This window comes from Balaenoptera physalus (genome assembly GCF_965194825.1).
Source record: "Balaenoptera physalus genome assembly, chromosome: 12".
NCBI lineage: Eukaryota > Metazoa > Chordata > Mammalia > Artiodactyla > Balaenopteridae > Balaenoptera > Balaenoptera physalus.
Window position 1 is genome coordinate 13,809,850 of NC_138897.1, and position 21,359 is coordinate 13,831,208.

General features: G+C 43.5%; 1 protein-coding gene across 2 annotated transcripts in view; it reads right to left on the minus strand.

The window, feature by feature from the left end:
• TNFRSF11A (TNF receptor superfamily member 11a) overlaps positions 1-21,359 on the minus strand; it is a 161,854-nt gene that overhangs the window by 57,247 nt on the left and 83,248 nt on the right. The window lies entirely within an intron of this gene.

Consider the following 21,359-nt stretch of genomic DNA (forward strand, 5'->3'; position numbering starts at 1 on the left):
CCATGAAACTACTGGGGCGGGGGTGGGGGGTGGGGAAGCATTTCAGGCCAAAGGAACAGTGAGTATCGTGGCCCAGAGGTAGGGGTGGGGATGCACTGGATAAATCTAACTTCCTGGAAAAGAGGTCTGTATGGGTGGAAAGACCGGGCGGGGGTCCAAGTGGTAGTAGGGGGCAGGTCCTGGGGCCTTGCAGGATAGCAAGGGACGATGCCAGGTGGCAATCACACCTTAAATGCCCATATGCAGTCTGTGCTTATGAATTTAAATTTGAATTTAACTGTAAAATGCAGCTCACGAGTGACCCTAAAGCTTCTCCCATCCCGGCTTGCCTGGCATTCCTTCTCTTGTATCTGGATTCCTCTCCTTCCCCTAGTCCTTCGTCTTTGATGTTTTCCCTGACCTTTTCTGTCTGATTTATTTGCACCTCCGTCCCTGTTCCTATCTCAGTCTGTACTTAAAGAACGGCCATTATATCATGTTTACTGTTTTATGCCTTCAACCAGGAGCTCCTTAAGGATGAGGATGAACCACGGTCATCAAAGGCAACGCTCAATATACTGAAATGTGCTCTACAAGATCCCAGATTACTGCAGGAAAGGGCTAAATGGGACTGTTTGCAATAAGATTCTGTCACCAGATTTGGTTTGCCTCTAATTTAAGTGTACTGTTGAATGTGCAATCAAGAGTTTAGTGATTATGTACAAATAGTTCTTGTTATAAATCAAAGTTGTTATTACTGCCTTAAGCTCTGGCTTTGGTAACAAGTCTTTTCTTGGAGACCGTGCTGTTCTCCCTGTGTCAGCTGCTTCACTCGACTCTCAGGACCATTCTCCTACAAAGCTGCACGTTGGGGTTAGCTGGTTATGCAGGGTAGATACTACTTTCCCAACACAGTCAGAGTAAATCTTAAGCAGCTCCCTCACCAAGGAGAGAATCAGGCCTCTAGTCCTGAAGGCAGGATCCTAGCCAGAAGGCTGGGATGTTTTGTCCAGGCCACCATGACCTCCTGCACAAAGCTCTCCAAGGAATTACTGGGATCTAAGTTCATTCAACTTGAAGAAAGCTCTGGAACACAAGCTGCAGGGCAGAGCTGTGCCATCTTGATGTAAGGGGAGCGGCTTTTTGTACCCCTGCCATCGTGCCCTGGCAGTTCATCAGGCTGCTGCTGGCAGGGGCAGCATGATTCTGGGAGTAGGGGGTAGCCTCTGAGGCAAGGCAGCTCCCGGGTGCCCTGAGCAGCTGGGGGACAGGTGCACGGGCCAGGTAAAGAACACCTGGGTGGGCACCCACAGCCACCAATTCACACTTTCAGAAGATTCAAACTGGAACTAGACGGCTTCGCCAACAAAGGTGAAGAAAGCACAAAAACCTATATATTTGTCCTTCTTTTCCCATGAGGAACTAGGCTCAGTAGCAAACCAAGAGGAAGGGGTTCTTTAAGGAGTGGTGTCCTATGATGAGGTAATCCACCCGTAGCCCAAGATTTCCATGAAAGTTCTTCCCTGTCACCATCAAATGGCTCAGCTTTATCTAAACTTGTCTAAAGCATGACAACATATACTTTTCCATCTTCACCAAGGGACCCCGTCTCTGCGTTCTCCAGCATCTCTCTGCCAGAGTCTCCACAGCCCCCCACTGGGCTAGGACAGACAGGTCTCTACTATTTTTAGCCCCAAGTCCCCATTATCACCCCCATTTCCAGCCACGGCAATTTAAATTCCCTAAACCTGTACCAGCTGGGTGAGAATACCCAGATGTGGTCATGACCGAGAGCAACTCCAGAGTAGGAAACCTTCCATCGGAGGCCAGCACCCCCAGAGGATGATCCTTTCCTTCATTTTTTAATCAGAGAGAGAGCTGCAGTTTAAACCAACAGCCGAATCGACATCAACCACACACACAGGCTTTGATCTGACTTATAATCAAAAGGGAAAAATACTGCTCACCTCTCCCCTTTCTCTTGACATTGCATCTGCTATTATTGTCCACAAAGCCTTCGTTTTCAGCCCAGCAGAGACATTATAAAAGGGCTTCTAACTACTCTTTAAAAAAACTAACCAGTGTGTCTGAAGCTCTACTGTCCGCCTCCCTTCTTGTTCCAGGCACATTCATGTACTTCCCTGGTTCCTTGTGAGCTGGACCCAGGGAAAACCCACTGGGTTTGCATCTCTTCTACAAAACACACCCAGTTCTCACCTAGGTCACACTGAGAAGCCTGTATGTTCCCCTCCATTCTGGCCTTTGGTGCAAAATAAATTAAAAACCCCAAACAAAAATTCTAATAAGAGATGAAAACAAAAACCTAATGTATCAAAATAACTAGTCATTCACCCACTGGAGGTATGAATAGCTCATGCCTTGCTCTGCATCAAGGCGCTGAATAGAAAAACGCATATGTTAAATATATATTTAAGCCTTACCTCAGACAGATGACTAATGGGTGTTATGCTGTGTTGTGTTTTTTTGTTCAACCCACAGAGATAATTATTTACTCAATAAAATTTAAACAGTTATCATAGCATAATTGGAAGCCGAGGGTAGCATTTTTCTTTTCCCGCCCCTTCCCAGCTGCAGTTGACAGAATCATGCCGTAGACAACATGATTATTAGTTTGCTTCTCTAGTTTTGTGACAGTTTATGAAGAGGAAATCCACAGCCCTCATCTTCTTTCACAGCCCTCCTGAAGCTGTCCTTGCAAATTCTTTCCTGACCTGAACTGTTACCCCTTATTTCTAACTGATTTGTTTTCTCCACTCCTCAGGAAGGTGGCTGTTCAAGCTTACTATTTGGGAAGGGGCGACCAGCCAGCTATACAGTTCTCTTCTTTCTCATTTATGAGCTTTCCAGGGCTAGGAAGGTTTTGAACCATCCAAGAGAACCACTGGGCCTCTGTCCAGCGGTCTGAGGGTAACCAGGATGCTTAAAGGGTTTCAAGATCAGGAAATATTAGGAATAGCTGGCACCTGGGGAATCACAGGACAGCTTGCCCATCCAGCAGGTGAGCTAACCAGAGCCCAAGGGAGGGATGTTTCCGCAGCTGACAGCTAGTTAGTAGTTAATAGCTAGTTAGTAGAAAAGCCGGGTCAAGATCCAGACTAGGTCATGGTCACTCCCCCATGGGGCTCCTGTCCCCTCCCCCCACCCTATACGATGGCAGTTTCCTGGGCAGCTCTGGGAGTCTCTCTTGACTTTTTGGGAGGTACCATCCTTCTGGAGTGACTGAATTTCCACACTGCATCCTGGGCAATATGAAACCCAGGGTGGGGCAAATTAACCTCTATTTGGAATGTAACCAATAAATCACTCCAGTTCATCAAAATATGGTTCAGAAATCATGAAAATACAGGACTTCCCTGGTGGCGCAGTGGTTAACAATCTGCCTGCCAATGCAGGGGACACGGGTTCGAGCCCTGGTCCAGGAAGATCCCACATGCTGCAGAGCAACTAAGCCCGTGCACCACAACTACTAAGCCTGCGCCCTAGAGCCTGGGAGCCACAACTACTGAGCCCACGTGCCACAACTACTGAAGCCCGCATGCCTAGAGCCTGTGCTCTGCAACAGAGGGAAGCCCATGCATGACAACAAAGGGTAGCCCCCGCTCGCCTCAACTAGAGAAAGCCCACATGCAGCAATGAAGAGCCAACACAGCCAAAAATAAATAAATTAATAAATTAATTAAAAAATAAAGAAATCATGAAAATAAAGCATATGTTTGGTGCATATCTTGAGAATACACAATGGCCCTTCCTGAACCCACTTTAGCAGGTGGCAATAATTCAGCCATTTTCTGTGCTTTCCTGTAGCTCTTCCGTTAGTGGGATGGGCAGTGGATCCTACTAGAAAGGAGGTGCAAGCAGCCCCAAGATTTCAATCTGTCTTTCGTTTGGCGTGATATCACCTGCTGCCTTTCTTGGAAAGGCCAGAGGCCTCACTGCCTTCTCTTCCCACTCAGTCAGGCCTTCCTCTACCTGCGGATCATTGCTACAGAGCTCGAATGGCTGCCATGCCAGCCTGCAGAAAGTCCTCAGCTCACCAGTGCCTCTGAGTCATCCTTAGAGAGGCACCAGGAGCAAACAGGCAGATGAGCACATATAAGTGGGCTTTGTTCCAGGGAAGAAGGTGGATGAAAATGCAGCAACCCAAGGACACAGAGACTCCGCTGGCAGGTGTCCTGTCCTCCTTTTCATGTGCTTCTGTTGGTCCCTCCACCCCTGATGTCTTCAGACACCAGCCCCTGCTGGCTGGGAGCACAGGACACCAGGTGACTGTCCTGTCTAGAATCTACCAGTGCTCTGAAAATGGCCTCTCTCCCATCCACCAGAGGGGAATAAACAGTGCCATGGAGATGTAAATCATCATTCATGGGGACACTGCTTTATTGGAAAAGGTATTTTTCTTTTCCAAAGGGGATGAAGGAGTATTGGCCAACTGGTTATTTGAGTTTATGGAAACATACAGCGTAAGTCGCTGATGTTTTCCGATTATTTTTAGTGATAATTGTAAATTAAGGAAAAGGCAAGACGGCTTGAGGATTTTTCCCCCTAAAGACAAAATATCGGTTGCACCCAGGAGCTCTCAAAAAATAGTAAGAAATGTTACCTTGAAAAATATATCAAACAAGAGAAAGAAAAGTACCTTTGTGTTGCCTTCTGAGCTATTAATCGTTAAAGCAGTTTTCTCAGACAAAATGTTCTGATTAACTGTATCCTCACAGCCAACGACCATACACGTGAAATAGAACACCTGGTGATTAAGCCTGTTAAAGATCTGTTTAGGCAAGGTATAAGAAATTAAGCCCCACTTCCCCACGGTCCTTCTCACTGCAACCATCGCATACAAAAAGGATCCTATGTTTTTACGTCCCTATTTCCAGCACCCAGTAGCCCACGGTTGCCCCCATCTTTCTCAAGTCATTGGCCGAGCTCCTAAAGCTGCTGCGGGCCTTCAGTTTACATCCAGCCTCCCTGATGCTCGAGAGCAGGCCGCTTAGGGGAGGGGCTATAGCTCGGAAAGGCTACAGCGAAACGGCTAGGTGCTGGCGCCCACAGCTGCTTCGCGAGCAGAACTGTGCCCCAGTCTGAAATCTCAGGATATTTATACCTACTGTCTTGGTTTGGATTTCCTCTTTCCCAAGAGCAGAGCCCGAGTAAAGAATTGGGAGCAGATAGAGCATTTGGAAAACGTAATCACTTCCTAAGGCTGCTGTAACAAATTAGTACAAACTGGGTGGCTTAAAATAACACAAATGTGTTTTCTCACAGTTTTAGAGGCCAGAAGTCCAAACTCAAGATGTTTGCAGGGCCACGCTCCCTCTGAAGGTTCTAGGGGAAAATACCTCCTCGCCTCTTCCAGGCCCCAGGCAGTTGCTCACAACACTTGGCATTCCCTGGCTTGTAAGTGCATCACGTGGCCTTGCGCTGCGTGTTTCTCTTAAAAGGACACACTCGTTGGATTTAGGGCCCACCTGAACCCGATCATCTCCATCCTTACCTTAATTACATTCTGAGGTTCTGGGGGAATGTGAAATTTCAACCCAGCACAGGGCTCAAGGATCCTTAACTCTGGAATTACCTAACGTTGACAGTGAGACTAAGCTGAAAGGGGAGGGAGAGAGGATGTCGCGGAAGGGGATGCATAGCTGGTACCTCCCTCACCGCTTACTCCTATGGCTGAAATTTTCCCATGAACAATTTCTAAGCAACTTGACTCAGTCTTCAAGATGCAGTCCTCTGAGAAACGGCAAATACCTCTGAGAAATAATTTCTCAAGCTACTATTCTCAAAGGGATGGGGTAATTAGAATCATGTGACAGGGAGTCTTATCTGGCCCGGGGCCTGGGGTGGGAGGAAGGAGTACCTTGCAAATAAATCATTTCCATAGTGAAATGCTGGCACTCCTGCAAATGTTTGCTACATCTCAGGTGTGTAACTTCTGTTTCAAACCATGATTACGCACTTCCTTGCAATCCGCTGACTCCAGCACCTGTCTGGGGCCTGGGAGGAGGTGTGAGTGGGAAAAGAGAAGGTAAGGTAGAACCAGGGAGTAGCTGCCTGAAAGGGCCAACCATCCACACTGCACTCATTTCATATTTCCTAGAATAATAAACCTAAAATTTGTAGCAGGGATGGCAAATCCAGTTGAAATCTGGTGAGAAAACGTGTGACTGAGCAGAGTGCTGTGTTAGGAAAGATTCTGAGGCTGCATCTGTGTGCTAAGTGGGAAGAGAGTCACGATAAAGTCACCATCTGCCACAAACATCCCCAGGGACTCTCGGGGCACGTGCCGCAAATCTGTCATCCCTGGTGTATAGCTTTGTTTGGACCATTTCCTAAATATGTTGTTGCCATACATACATGACAGATTTTTATGTCCTGATATAAAAACATACAAAGTCATAGAAACAAGTTATTTCTATGCTATCACTACTTTTTCTTATTTCTAAAGACATCTTGATACTCAACGTACAAGTTGACTTTTGAATCGTAAATTCTTAGAGGCAAGGCACTTTGTCTGTTTATACTCTCCAGCTGAGTGCATGCTAGGTATCACATGTGACCAGGATTACTGGGCTTGGGCCAGGCCTGAGCTAAGCTCGTTGAAGTGGGGGGTGGATGAGTGAATAAGAAATTGGGGATGGGAATGTTTTAGTCCCAGTTCTGTCCCTAAGGGCAGCTGCATGCACCCCCATGGGTAATTTCAACCCTTAGCAGTCGTGTAGCCTAGGAACAGAGTGGGAGTTATCTTTTAGAAATCATTCCTGCACAGTCTGAGGGCAGTGCCGTGACAAATAAGAATGTTTGTATGAGGAGGGCACTGCCCAGGAAATCCGGCTCTGATTGTTAAAGAGAGACATCTGGAAGTCTCCAGGGCCCAACCGTTCTGAGGATGCCAAACAAGGAAACGTGATAATCTGAAAAGTCAGCAGTGCCCCCGGGACGGGGAACACTCCGAGAGAGACGGTGCCAGGAGCTGACCTTTCCCCACGTGGGCACCGTCTGCAGGCGCCCTGGACCGGCGGCCAAGGTCATCTGACCTCACGGCCAGCCCCAGAGGACACTATCAGGGGCTTTAGAAATTACTCAGTTAAACGTTTGCATGTGAGGAAGCAGTAGAAAAAGTCATTTTTGCCAGGATCCCAAATGAGTGGCTAAAAGGGGACAAGAACCTTACTTTCCACATGCCAGGAAAAAAGAGGATGTCCAGGGAGCTGGAGGGAAAGCCCGTCTTCCCTGTGAAGAGCTGGCTTTGGGAGATGAGCCTTGAGACTAGAGGGAGGCCAGCTGGACTTTGATACCCGCGGGTCCCTTCCCAGGGAAAGGGTGGTAGCTTGAGCAGGAAAAAAATCCACCTGTGGGATTTCCGTTGTTTAAATCTGTTGAATCCTGTGTAATGAAACTAGCTTAACGGTAAGAAGTCATGGGGTCGTGGGAGCAAAAGGGGTTGGTCCTGAGATCCAAACCCCAGGGATGAGGCCACTGAATTTTCTGGTGAAAGGTTGTGAGTTAAAGGCAGGCAAGTGGGAACAGCCTGCCTGGTGCAGGGGGAAGAGGAGGGAGCGCTGTCTGTAGAACAGGGGTCGCCAACCCCCAGGCTGTGGACCAGTATCAGCCCTCGGCCTGTTGGGAACCGGCCGCGCAGCAGGAGGCGAGCGGTGGTTGAGGGAGCAGAGCTTCATCGGCTGTTCCACATCCCTCCCCATCGCTCCCGTTATTGCCTCAACTATCCCCCAACCCCCGTGGAAAAACTGTCTTCCATGAAACCAGTCTCTTGTGCCAAAAAGGTTGGGGACCCCTGCTGTAGAGAATTTTAAAACGCTAGTAAAACCATCTAAAAGTTGGTCTGCCTTTCATTACCACCATGCACTGGCAATTCTAAATGTAAATGATACAAGATTCCTCCCCAAATCATCTTTTGTTGGTCCACGTTCTAAACAGTTGTGGTTACTGTAGAGTTTAATATTCTATACTTAAGCCTCAATTAGCACATTTGTATTGTTTATGCTTTAATACATATTCCACGTGGAAGTTAATTTGGCTGTCACCTGGAGGGGACTCAGCTACATGCGTTTGTTCCCAAACAGGGCATGAGACTTTAACAGTGGGGGTGATGGTAGACAGAGGTGCGAACTTGAGTGACTTTAATTCTGCCGTTCTATGTAAGCGTACAAAAATATTTGCAAACTGTCAGAATCCACCTTGAACAAGGCACACAGTGCTTCGAAATTGTTCCTGGAAGATCAGTGCGAAGAAACTGGAAAGAGGCTGCTACTTCTGCCAAAAAAAAAAAGGTGAGGAAATGGACAGTTATATAGAAAACTATATATGTATTTTATATAGAAAAGAAAATCAAATTCAAAGAAAATCATATTCAAAGAAGAAATGTTAGGAGAAATGACTGAAGATGTCAATCTTACATTTGCCAGATGAAAGGGCAGTGTTTGAAGCCTGAGCTACTGTGGCCAGAATCTGGACAAGTACTTGGTGGTTCAAATAAGTCCAGTTTGCCGTCATTCCGACACTTTCCCTGATTCTGGCAGAAGAGAAACTTGAGAACCAAATACAACAGAAATTTGTGATGTTTCCTGGTGATGGGTTTTAGTGAAAAACTTTCAACTGCAGAGACCTTTGAAAGCTGCTAGAATCGATCCTGAAGAAGGAGGTTGTATTGTCGATTCTGGAATTTGCTGTGACATGAGATTGAGCTGGGTCTTTGTCAAAATTATCTTTATGCTTCAGACTTTCCCCAACTACTTATATGTCCCTTGTTACAGGTGAGAGAAAACTTCAGGAATTAAAATAAGTGAAAAATATTCCTCAATCAACTATGAACTAGATTGACAAGTCTGGCTATGTTGTGTACTGAATGTGAATATTCATGATTAATTTTGATGAAATCGTTGACAAATCTGCAGAAGTCTCAAAAACAAAAACTGTAATGTTCTGTTTATTACCAGCTTGGAGGCAAAGGGTTTTCACCTTTTCTTTGAAAAAAAAAAAGGGATTTCCCTGGTGGTCCAGTGGTTGAGACTTCGCCTTCCAATGCAGGGGGTGCGGGTTCGACCCCCTGGTCGGGGAGCTAGATCCCACATGCCTCGTGGCCAAAAAACCAAAACATAAAACAGAAGCAATGTTGTACAAATTCAATAAAGACTTTAAAAAATGGTTCACATCAAAAAAAAAAAAAATCTTTAAAAGAAAAGAATAAAGTAGTTGGCATTTTTAAAAAAAGACACTAATTTAAAAGTATTTACTTTTTCCCTTTTTGGGGTAATGTACTATTTATTTACTTATTTATTCATTTATTTATTTAACTACCATGATTATTTATGTGAAGTTTAACAAAAGAAAAATGTCATTGCCTGCATTTCTTTCTCTGCTGTTATAGATACTTTAATTTCATGATTATTACTAAAACTAACTTTGTTGTATGATAGGGGAGTTGTTAAAAAGAATCCACTCCAGGTGTGAAATACATGAGGTCCACCACTGGCACAAGCGTAACATTCTAGGAGTTTCTGCCCATTAAATGTGACATTCACTCGTATCAAGAGAATAATAATAATATATAATTTTATAATAACAACAGCACCAACACTGATATTTACATTTCTATGGTTACCCTTTATCACACAGCAGATATTTGCCATCTGCTTCTCTTCTGGGCTGCCTAAAGGGAAAGTCTGCTGAATCCTGTTGGATGCAGGTACCTTGATTCTGGGGGAAATGTCATCTTCCACTCTGAGGTTCTCTTATTTCAAACCAAGACCAGCCCAAGGTAGGACTGTGAAATCTGGGGGGTTTATCTCTGGCCCTGCAGCCTGCCTTCTGTTCTCTTCTGTCTCAGGAATTTAATTCCTCTGCCTCGCATGCTTTCTTCACCTGCCTTCTCAAATCCTCACCTACTGAAGGCCGTGTGATGGATACAGTGGAGAAAGCGAGGGTCTTAAGGGATGAAATAGACCTACTTTGTTGTATTTTTAAATTTTTATTGCAGTATCGTTGATTTACAATGTTGTATTAGTTTCATGGGTACAGCAAAGTGAATCAGTTACACATATACATATATCCACTATTTTTTTAGATTCTTTTCCCATATAGGCCATTACAGAGTATTGAGTAGAGTTCCCTGTGCTATACAGTAGGTTCTTATTAGTTATCTATTTTATATCTAGTAGTGTGTAGACCTAGTTTTTGATATTTTCATAAACAAATCAATGTAAGGACTGAAGTGTAACTTAATAAAGTTAATTTGCTTATTTTTAAAGTTAATTTGTTTATTTTTTGTAAAAAAAAAAAAAAAAAAAAGACCTAGTTTTGATATCCTGGCTCTGTCCCTTACTGGCTGTATGACCTTGGGCAATTCATTCTCTGAGCCACGATTTTTTTAATCTGTAAAATAGAGATAAGAGCAGATTATGAAAATTAAATGAGTAAACATATGTAGAGGACTTAGCATAGTGTCTGCCCCTGTAGGCACCAAAGCTATGGACTCCAGTAAGGGGTGTTCTAATGACAGAATTTTAGGCATCAGACAACATGGAGTTGGGAGGAATTTTAGGGGCAACCAGTAGTTTCTTTTGAGAGACCTGCTCTGCACTGTCTTAGAGAATTTAACAATTGGAATACAGCTTTGGCCCTCTCACTAGGGACCACCTGAAGCTCTAATTGGAAGGATGAGATGGATTAGTAATCCCTGCTATGGAAAAGGAAGCAGAGAATGCGGGCACATGGAGCTCCATACTTGCCATTCCTGTCCTTGCTTCTCAGCTGTCAAAGCCAAGCATGTGTCCTTCATCCTAAGGTTACCCTTTCCTTACGGGCTCAACATGGCAGTGGAATAAAATCTGGAGATTTAAGCAAGCACAAATATACATTTGGCTTGTTTGAATTCAGGTGGTGTTTTCCTTGAGCTGGTCTCATCATTGCAGAGGCGGGGCCAGGTCAAATCTTAAAGAGCCACTTGGCAACTCTAACGATTGGCAAAGAGGAAAGAAATTGGTAAAGTGTTTTTAAAATATGTTAAATGCCAAGCATCTGTGTTTCATATCTAATGTTTATTTATGGATATTTGCTGCAATTTTTCAGGAATTCTAGTAGCAATTATCCAACTATTCCAAACCTCCACCTGTTACCGGGGAAGGGCTTCTGAAATACATTCACGCTTCCAACAGCCTATGTAGAGTGAAGGGCAGACATGTCCTTCGGGGGTGATTTCAGGGACACCAGAAGGTCCCTGTCTTCCAAAACACTCCTACCACCTTCTCGGTGGTGAATAAATGAGGAAAATCTCATCTAGTGAAGAGCAGTGTACAAATGTCCATTGACATAAGGTTACTGATAATCAATTTTTTTCCTGAGACCAAGTGTTAACAGAGGAGAAAAGGGAAGGCGATGGGGGCCTGCAATTTCAATGAGAGAGTAAAGAAAGGGATACATAAGAAGAAATTGAAGGTACCCAATATCAGATTTGTCTATTTCACCCTGTCCCTGGGATGGTGCAGACTGAGCACTTGCCATGAGCTTCCGGTGCTCAGATTATTCTAAGGAAGTCAGCACACCTGGCTTTGTCTTTTTGGCTCTGTCCCCAGAGCCATTCTGCTGGCAAATTGGAAAGCAACAGGGAGCCCCCTGCGTCCCTCTCCACTGTTCATAAACCAACAACCAACACTGAAGCTGGTGAAGGTGGGGATGACAGGATTTGCTCGAGTTGTAAGTAGGGCAAAAATCTGTACCAGAGTATTGGCAGCTTTGCTTTGGTGATTGGTATGTACTGATTATGTCAACCTCTTGTGTTTATAAAGCCCTTCTCCTCCAAACTTCTCAGAAGAGCAGCAGGGAAAGAAGGAGTGAGTTATTTCTTGAGGACCTGCTAGGGAGTTTCATGTTTTACTTCCTGGCCTCATCACAGCACCACAAGAAAAGAACTATTTTTGCCAACTTACAGCCTCGGAAATTGGGATCGGGAGGACGTCAGGAAGCTGGTGTCCGACAGAACCATTGTCGCTTAGGAAACGCAAACTCTTCTGTAGTCGATACAAGGCGAAGCCTCTTTCAAGGTACACGGTGGTGGCAGCCAGAGAACTCTTCTCATTGTTTTTTGCTTTGTTTTGTTTTGTTAAACTTTTTAGTCCTTTTTATTTTTAGCCTGACCCCGTCTGACTTCCATGTTTAAATACTTCGGATGCAAGAACTTGGCTCAGATCCAACCGGAAATGCACTTAATCCTGTCACATGAAAATATCCCAGCTTTCTCAGTTGGTCCCTCTCTGAACGATCCAGAGGGTGTTAATGGGCACAAAGGGTTCTCGCCGGTTCGCCAGCACCAGGGGGCATCCACTCATGAGATGCTGACATTAGCCTTCCCTGCCCACCCAACCACTTCCACGCCGGGCACCAGGCTAAGCCCGATGGAGAATCACCTCCTATGTTAGCCCCGCAGCCCCGTTCAGTTGTTTCCACCTGCCCTTATGGTTTGGTTGTGTGTTGATCCGGAGCCCTTCAAGGGACGGAGGTAGAAGGAACTTGATCACAAAGGAGGCTATCAATGAGGGAAGCAGTCAGAGGTTCTGCCTAATCGGAAGATTAAGGGTAAGTAACGTCGTCTTCTACATCTGTCAGAGCAATTTAGCCTTCTGGACTTCCTCATTCATTCCGGGATTGCTTCCATTACCTGCCGACACCGAGAGGGAAGCGCCAGGATCCTGGGCCCAACCTTCAATGGAGCGCCACCTAGCGGAAGTGCTTTCAAATACCAGCAGTATGCTGCCAAGGGAGTCCCTTTTGTGTAAGGGGCTTGGCGTTTGCTTCTTATTTCAGGCGCTGTGTCAACAGGATGATTGGGCACTTCCTAAATCCAAATAAGCCGAGTTAACATATTATGGATTTAAACAAGTTGGACGTTAATTGAGCGAGGCTCTTCACAGCCTAGTAGCTTGAGTTCCATTTACCCTTGACTAGGGGAGCGGAGTGGACCTGTTTACACTGGGATGGAGTCCCAGGCAGCTGGGAAAGTAGCAGGGAAGGAGAGGAGAGAACAAGGCAATGTCCTGGAAATTTTCGTAAAAGATCAGGCATGCGCAGATTAAGTGAGCATTATCCTCATGAAAACAGAAGCAGACAGGTGACCCGGCATCCCAGGCTTCAGAAGCTGGCTCTCAGCCATCAAGAGAGGAAAACCCTTGTCTCTTCCCCTCCCAGGCGGGCTGGCGTTGTTCAAAGATCTTAAATGTTTAGATTCTTTGCACATCACCTGTTGCTTAATGTGGTCTGAACACAAATGATTTCAATCCTCTCATCCCTCTTGTTTAACGGCAGCTCACTATACTTTTATAAGGTTAGAATTTCAGCCGGGGGGAGGGACTTCCCTGGTGGCGCAGTGGTTAAGAATCCGCCTGCCAATGCAGGGGACACTGTTCGATCCCTGGTCTGGGAAGATCCCACATGCCGCGGAGCAACTAGGCCCGGGTGCCACAACTACTGAGCCTGCACTCTAGAGCCCACGAGCCACAACTACTGAGCCCGCGTGCCACATCTACTGACGCCCTCATGCGTAGAGCCCGTGCTCTGCCACAAGAGAAGCCACCGCAATGAGAAGCCCACGCACCGCAACGAAGAGTAGCTCCCGCTCGCCCCAACTAGAGAAAGCCCGCGCGCAGCAACGAAGACCCAACGCAGTCATAAATTAATTAATTAATTTAAAAAAAAAAAAGAATTTCAGGGGATTAAAAACTGTTCAGATAAACACCCACCACCAGAAATTCCACTCTGGAATTTCTCTCTGCTAGAAGTAGTGTATTCATTTCCTAGGGCTGCCTTAATAAAATACCATGAACTGGTGGCTTGAAACAACAGAAATGTATTCTCTCCCAACTCTGGAGGCTCCAAGTCCAAGATCAAGGTGTCAGCAGGGCCGTGCTCTCTCTGAAGGTGCTAGGGGAGGATACTTGCACTTTCCCCAGCTTCTGGTGTTCCCGACCATCCCTTTTGTTCCTTAGCTTGTAGACACATCACTCCAGTCTCTCCCTCAGCATCACATGGTGCTCGCGCTGTGTCCTCACGTCGTCTTCCCTCTGTGCGCGCTGGTGTCTTCACGTGGCATTCTGCTCTGTGTGGTCTCTTCTGCTCTTCTAATAAGGACACCAGTCCTATTGGATTTGGGGCTCACCCTCCTCCAGTGTGACCTCATCTTAACTCACTCTTGATTACATCTGCAAAATCCTATTTCCAGATAAGGTTACATTCACAGGCACGGGGGTTAGGACTTCAACATATCTTTTTGGGGGTACATTTAACCCACAAGAAATAGGAAGGGACAATGGCAGGCAGAAAACCACAAGACCAACGCCAGTTACAAGGGTGAGGGAGAGGTGATGGACACAGGGCCACCTCGGTGATGCTGGTGGTTCTTTTCCTGAATTCCCACATTCTCATCCATCCAGACCTCTGTAATATGAGGCTATGTTTGCAGCATCAGATAAGACCATGATATGCACTATTATTTCGATAGGATTAGAAATATATATTTTTTAAATTTTAAAATTCTTTTGGCCGCGCTGTGCGGCATGCGGGATCTTAGTTCCCCGACCAGGGATCAAACCTGTGCTCCCTGCGGTGGAAGCAGAGTCTTAACCATTGGACCGCCAGGAAAGTCCCAGAAATATATTTTAAAGACATGCTGTTTCCTTAGAAAGGAAATAAGGGTCCACTATTTATTGGGAACACCCTTCCAGTTTATATCTGTCACTAACTTACTGCCCTTTATTTTTAGTGGGCGTAAAGAAAATAAATATGACCCATTTAACACAATCTGTGCATTTCCATTGAAATGGAGAGTCAATGTGAAATATGTAGAAACTTTCCTCTCAGTCTTTTTATCTAGGATTCCTTCTTATTTAATACATTATCTATTTGACAGGTAATTCAATAGGTCCTACTGCACGAAAGCATATAGCACTCATTACTTATATTTTTTACAGTCCGTATTGCCTTGTTACTGATAACACATGCATGTATGCAACACTTAAGTGTTAAGGAAATACTTTATCTCTCCTTTCAAACAGACATAATAATGATACCTGTCATTGACTGACTGTCTTCTATGCTCCAGACGCTGTGCTGATTGGTTTATATGCATTATTTTGTTTAATTCTTAAACTAATCATGCTGTCGGTGTTGTCATTCCCATTTTACAGATGAAGAAGCTGAGACTTGAGTAACTAAGATCTTGCCCCAAATCACATAGCTCTTTAGTGGTGAAGCTGGAATTTAGATTCAAATTTATGATTCCAAAGCTCATACTGGACTACCTTTATATTTTTCACAGTAATCCTGGTGGATTTTCCTTGACTAATCTAGTTTTTTTTTTTTCCTCTCCCCAGCATTTGACTCACAAGAAAAGCAGCCCCAGTTTAGGTGCATACACTGACACCTAATGGTCTAAACCCATCTCAACATTCCCACATTTTACTTTTGACCACTAGGTGGAGATATGCCTATTTTCTCTCCTCCGAAAGATCTTGAACTCTTTACCCAATCCGTTAGTGAACACATCTCCCCACTTTGGGTGCTAGAAATCCAAATGGCTATAGAACCAGAACCAGACTACTAATGAGTCAAAACACACAAAACTGGGCCTATGGAGTACCTTGTTCACCACAGTGTTTCTGTAGGTTTTATTAAAAGTGAAAATAAAATTCCACAGTGATGCCACGTGGAATTGACATCAGCAATCCGTCTATGTACAATAGACACTATAAGCTTGGAAACTACGTGAGTGTGTTTTTGATCCATAAAGAGCTACATCAATGTAAAAATTGTAATAGTAAAAGTTATATATCTAGTGAAGCTGAAGATGTGATGGGCAACTTTAAATAGACTTGGTAGCGTTTATAAAATTACACTTAATCTTTATGGACCTGGAGTAGATGGTAGATGGAGTGCAGTCTCTCTGTGGGTGTGTGACTGACCTCACTGGACAATGTGCCAGGCGCTGGTCAAGGTATAGTGTATACACTGATGACCAAATGACATAACCCCATGGCCTGTGCCATGGTAGGTGCAACACAGACAGATGAAATCTGCCCTCGGAGTTGTGTGTGTGTGTGTGTGTGTATGAGTGTATATATGTGTGTATGAGTGTGTATATGTGTGTATGTATATGTATGTGTGTGCATGTGTGTATAGAGTTGAACCTCATTATTCGTGGATTCTGTACAGTCATCCCTCAGTATCTGCTAGGGGACTGGTTACAGGACCCCGTGGATTTACCAAAATGTATGGATGTTCAAGTCCTTTATATGAAATGGTGTAGTACAGTTTGCCCTCCTTATCCGCACAGGTTCTGCATCTATGGATTCAACCCACTGCAGATCAGAATCAGACGATACGAAGGACTGACTGTATTTGCAAACTGGCACACTCACTAAAATTTATTTGTAAACCCCAAATCAATACTTGTGGTCATTTGCCCAGATGTGCAGAGTGGTCAAAAAATTGAATCACTTGATGTGACACCTTCCCAGCTGAGGGGAAACAAGACAATGGCTCTGCCTTCTTGTTTCCGCTCTCACACTGTAAACAAGTGTCCTTTTCACCATCTATTTAGTGTCCCATGTTTTACACCTTTGTGCTTTTTGTGGATTTCACGGTTTAAAATGCCCCCCAGTGTAGTGCTGGAGTGCGCTGTTGAGTGTTCCTCAGTGCAAGAAGGCTGTGATGTGCCTTCGGGAGAAAACACGTGTGCTGGGTAAGCTTCCTTCAGGCGCGAGTTACAGCGCTGCTGTTGTGAGTTCGATGTAATTAACTAACAACATATATTAAGTAAGGTGTCTTCAAACAGAAACACGCATAAAGCAATGCATTGACCCACTGATGAAAGAAAATGTTGTGGCCAAAGGCTTGAAGGAAACTCAGCCCGTATTTTCCCTAGGACCAATGGTTCAGGTTTCACCAATTCACATTCATGGTGACTTTAGAGACCAAAACTACTGTGAATAAGAAGAATTGTATATACCCATCATACACACACATATAGTTATATGGAGTATTCACAGAGTTCCACATGATGGGGTGGCATCTGCAGAAGTCAGTAAGGCTGCTCAGCCAGCTCTCAGATGGGAGGGGGACATATTGATTAAGGTAATTAAACTAGATGAAGAAAAATGTTATTAGATTTGGAGAGGACTTCTGATCTGTAAACCAAATAGCCTAATGTCTGTATCTTTCATTTAAGGCAGGAAGGTATAAATAAGAAGAAGGACTCACGGGGCTCCCTACAAATGAACACAGGGATAGAGGGGCTGGGGAGAGCTGACTTGCTGATCCCATGAGGGGACTAAGAAAGAGTAGATCCAGATTTAATCTTGTCACAATAGGTTCCTAGGATGACTATTATAGATGTTAAAGCTTTCTTATAATTTTTCTGTTATTTTTAATCCCCTCCTCTGACTGTTTTCCTGTCCTTACGGGCACTAAATTGCCTTGAATGGCTTCAAAAATATTTTCTAAGCTTATTTAGAGTTGGAGAGGAGCAAGAAAGATGTGCAGCTGGGCTCCTTCTTGCAAGTGGGAGAAGGAAGCCTGGGGAAAAGCGGCTGGTGGCAGCTAAGAAGGAGAGCAGCCCTAGGACCCACTGAAAAGAGAAACAAGGGGGCATCCCCACCACAGAAATTATTCTAAGACAGCGCCCACAGGCAAATAGTCCTCGGGTGACTTCCCTGTGGCCAGCCACCCAAGAGGAGCCTGGACCTTTAAGAACCAAGTCAGGAAGTTCTAAAGACTCCAGCAATCAGGGCTGGTGAAAAGTACTGTGGCCAATCCCAAGGGCTTTGTTGATCAATCAGAGCCAAGGAACAAGGAAGACCACTCCCCCGCTTGAGGGACAGTGTAAATACCTGCCGAAGGAATACAGAACTACTCAGAACTTCAACTCAACTACTCAATAGTGCTTTTGTTTCTGTATCATGGAAAATGATCTTTCTACTGGGAAGTGTAAAATAAAAATAAGCTTCGAGATGTGAAACCCAGAGAGGGAGGGGCCCTCCAGCTTTAACATCTTGAGTTCATGAGACAGTGAGAGCAGACAGGCCACCAAGCTCAGATGAACCATGTTCAGGGGGCGGGGGGGCTGGAAGTGAGTGCAGGGTGGTGTCTGAAGAACCAGATAGATGAGAGAGAAATGACAAATCCCAATGACAAGTACGATGTCATCATTTAAGAAAAAGGGGAAAGGTGGAATCTGGGAAGGATAGACAAGGAAGTGTTCATTCCAGGCTAAAGATTAGAATCTATCATTAAGTCGTCCGTTTTCAGCTCTAGGCATGGCCAAACTAACCACAGTTTCCCGTTTCATAGGATTACTAGTAGATTAGCAAATGAGGGCAGTCACAGAGCTCAGGTATGTGGATTTTGGCAAAGGCTCTCATGGTACCATGTAAACAAGATGGAGAACTGTGAACTGTATAATATCACATCACAACCATGGGCTGGATGATCACCTGACTCAGAGCATAAGCCTTCTGACAGCAAAGGTCCCTCCCAATTCCAAAACACAGGAAAATCAATGGGATGCCAATTTTGAGCACAGAGTTGAGAACCTACTATACATTTCTACTACTGCGCTTGATACTGGGAATATGAAGATGCACTCCTTCCTTAAGTGAGCTTGTTTCTCAAAAGGTTAAACCCAGTAATTTCACTAAGTGTCCACTCGGAAACTTGCACATAAACATTTTTAACAACTTTATATGTAGCTAAAAAGTGGAAACAACCTAAATGTTCATCAGCTGATAAGTGAATAAAAAAATGTGGTATAGCCACATTTAAGATTTGCTCATTTCATTGTATACAAATGTCACCTCAATAAAAGAACAGTAAACAACTACAAAAAATGTGGCATATCCATCAATGGAATATTATTTGCCTCCCCAAAAAAGAATGAAGTACTGATACATACTACAACACTGATGAACCTTGAAAATACGCTACGTGAAAGAAGACAGCCACAAAAGACTACATATTGTGTGACTTCATTTTCATTTCCTTGTCTAAAAGATCCATAAAAGGCAAATCTGTAGAGACAGAAAATTAGTGGTTGCCTAGGGCTGGGGAGTAGGTTGGAGGAAAATGAGGAGTTTCTCCTCATTTTGTGATGATGAAAACGTTCTAAAATCAACGTGGTGATGATTGCACAGCTCTGTGAATGTGCAGAAACACACAAAACACCTGAACTGTACACTTCAAATGGGTGCATTATATGGTATGTGAATTTTAACCCAATAAAGCTGTGTCTAAGAAAGAGTAAACTCTATTAGCAGAAATATATGTAAACAATTACCATACATTCTGAACGGTCCCATGTCAGAGGTGCTTCTAACTTATGTGTTTACCTGTCAGTCTGTCAGACCACATGGTAAATTCCTCTAGGGAAGGAACCAGGCATTAGTCATCTTCGTATGCCCAGCTTCTAGCACAGTTCTACGCCATAGAAGATCATCACTAAATGTTGACTGCTCTGTAAATTGGTAGCATGCTAACTGGCAACTTGGTAAAATTAAGTGCAAGAGAAACAAATCCTCAGTGAGTGCTTCTTTGTAAACATGTGATATTGACCCTTTCTGTAAAGTCAGTCCCCCACTTAAAAGATCCACGGTATAGCACTGAGTGCCAAATTGATCAAAAATAAACAAAAAGAAAGGGAAAGGCAAATCTATATTTTTGCAAGCATTTGTACAGTATTGAAATCCAAACAGGTAATATATATAATATGCTGTGAATATTCCTTCTGGGGTTCTTTTGCATACACAGGATGAGATGGAGCTTTTAAGAGTAAGAATTTCATAAAGTTTTGACTGAAAGCACCATGTTGTTTACCCGGTTAATCCTTCAGTATCAACCATTGTTTTCTTTATTGTGCCAAGAACTTCTAACTCCAGAGCAGGTTCAATCTTCTCAAAAAGTGCCCATGGATTATTTGATGGGTATAAATGCCTCCAAAGATAGCCAATGGCACATGTTGCTCAAAAGAGCCCTTTGAGGCTTCTTATTCCGTGAATTTTGGCCATTCCTTTTGTATAAACTCCCCGTGGCTGAGCTACTCTGAATGAGAGCTTGGCAATTCAAGCCCAGCTATAGGAAAAACTTCTTTATTCAATACCATATAATGTAGCCAGGGAGTGATTTTTCTGCTCTGACAACCTCAAAGGTGTTACTGTCCAAAAGGAGTCCTGCTTCTTTGGAATTAAATTCTTAGTATACAGATCATAGAAAAAGAAATAAAAACTCAGCTTCACTGTTAAGACTACTTTGACACTCCCTTTGGCAATAATCCAAAAGGGGAGAACATACTCATTGCTGGTGGAAATGCTAAGCGATGCAGTTCCTACAGATGAGAATTTGGCAATAGCTGGCAAAACTACATGCATTTACCTTTTGACTTAGCAATCCTACTTGTAGGAATCTATTCCAAAGGTCTGCTCTCAAAAATAAGAAATGCATATGCACAAGACTTTTCACTATAACACGATTTGTAAAAGCAAAAGACTGGAAATAGCCCAACTGTCCATCAATAGGGAAACAGTTGAGTAAACTAAAGCACATCACACATTAGAATACTGTGTAGCTATAAAAGAATGAAGCATTTCTCTATGTACTGAAAAGGACTGGGAGTTATTTTTAGGTGCAGCTGAGGTGCAGAAAATGTATGTAATAGGTTACATTTTCTCTAAGAGGCAAAAGAATGAAAAAATATACATTCATATATATTCAGATACATGTTTTCTTATATAAAAAAATTGAAGGCAAATCAAAACCCCCCAAAATATATTATTATAGAGAAAGGGAAGCAAGAGAGGGAATGGGAATGATAACTAGACTTTTCTAAAGATACCTTGTTTTATGGCTATGACCTTTAACTGTGTATATATTTAACAATTTAAAAGCAAAATTAAATCAAAATGGGGAAAAAGCTTAAAAAAACTCAAAAGCAAAGGGAAACAACTGAACCTAACTGTACGTTGACCTGATAATTTAATCACATGGAAAGTCATTATTGCAAATGACTTTAAAACACTAATTATTATATTATGTGTATATATATATATACACACACATATGTATACATACATATACACATATATATATGATCTCTTAAATATCAACAAAAACCAGAAAAAAAAACCCGCAAAGAAAACTTATTTTCAGTAACCATATTGTTGGTAATGATGTGGTATTGTTATTTTGAACTAATATTTTGAACATATTTGTAGGATAAAACAAATAAGGAATTATGTTAATGGTATTAGGAAGCAAGATTTTCAGTATAAGAGAAAAGAATGTGAAAAATCAAAGCAAAAATTCTGTAA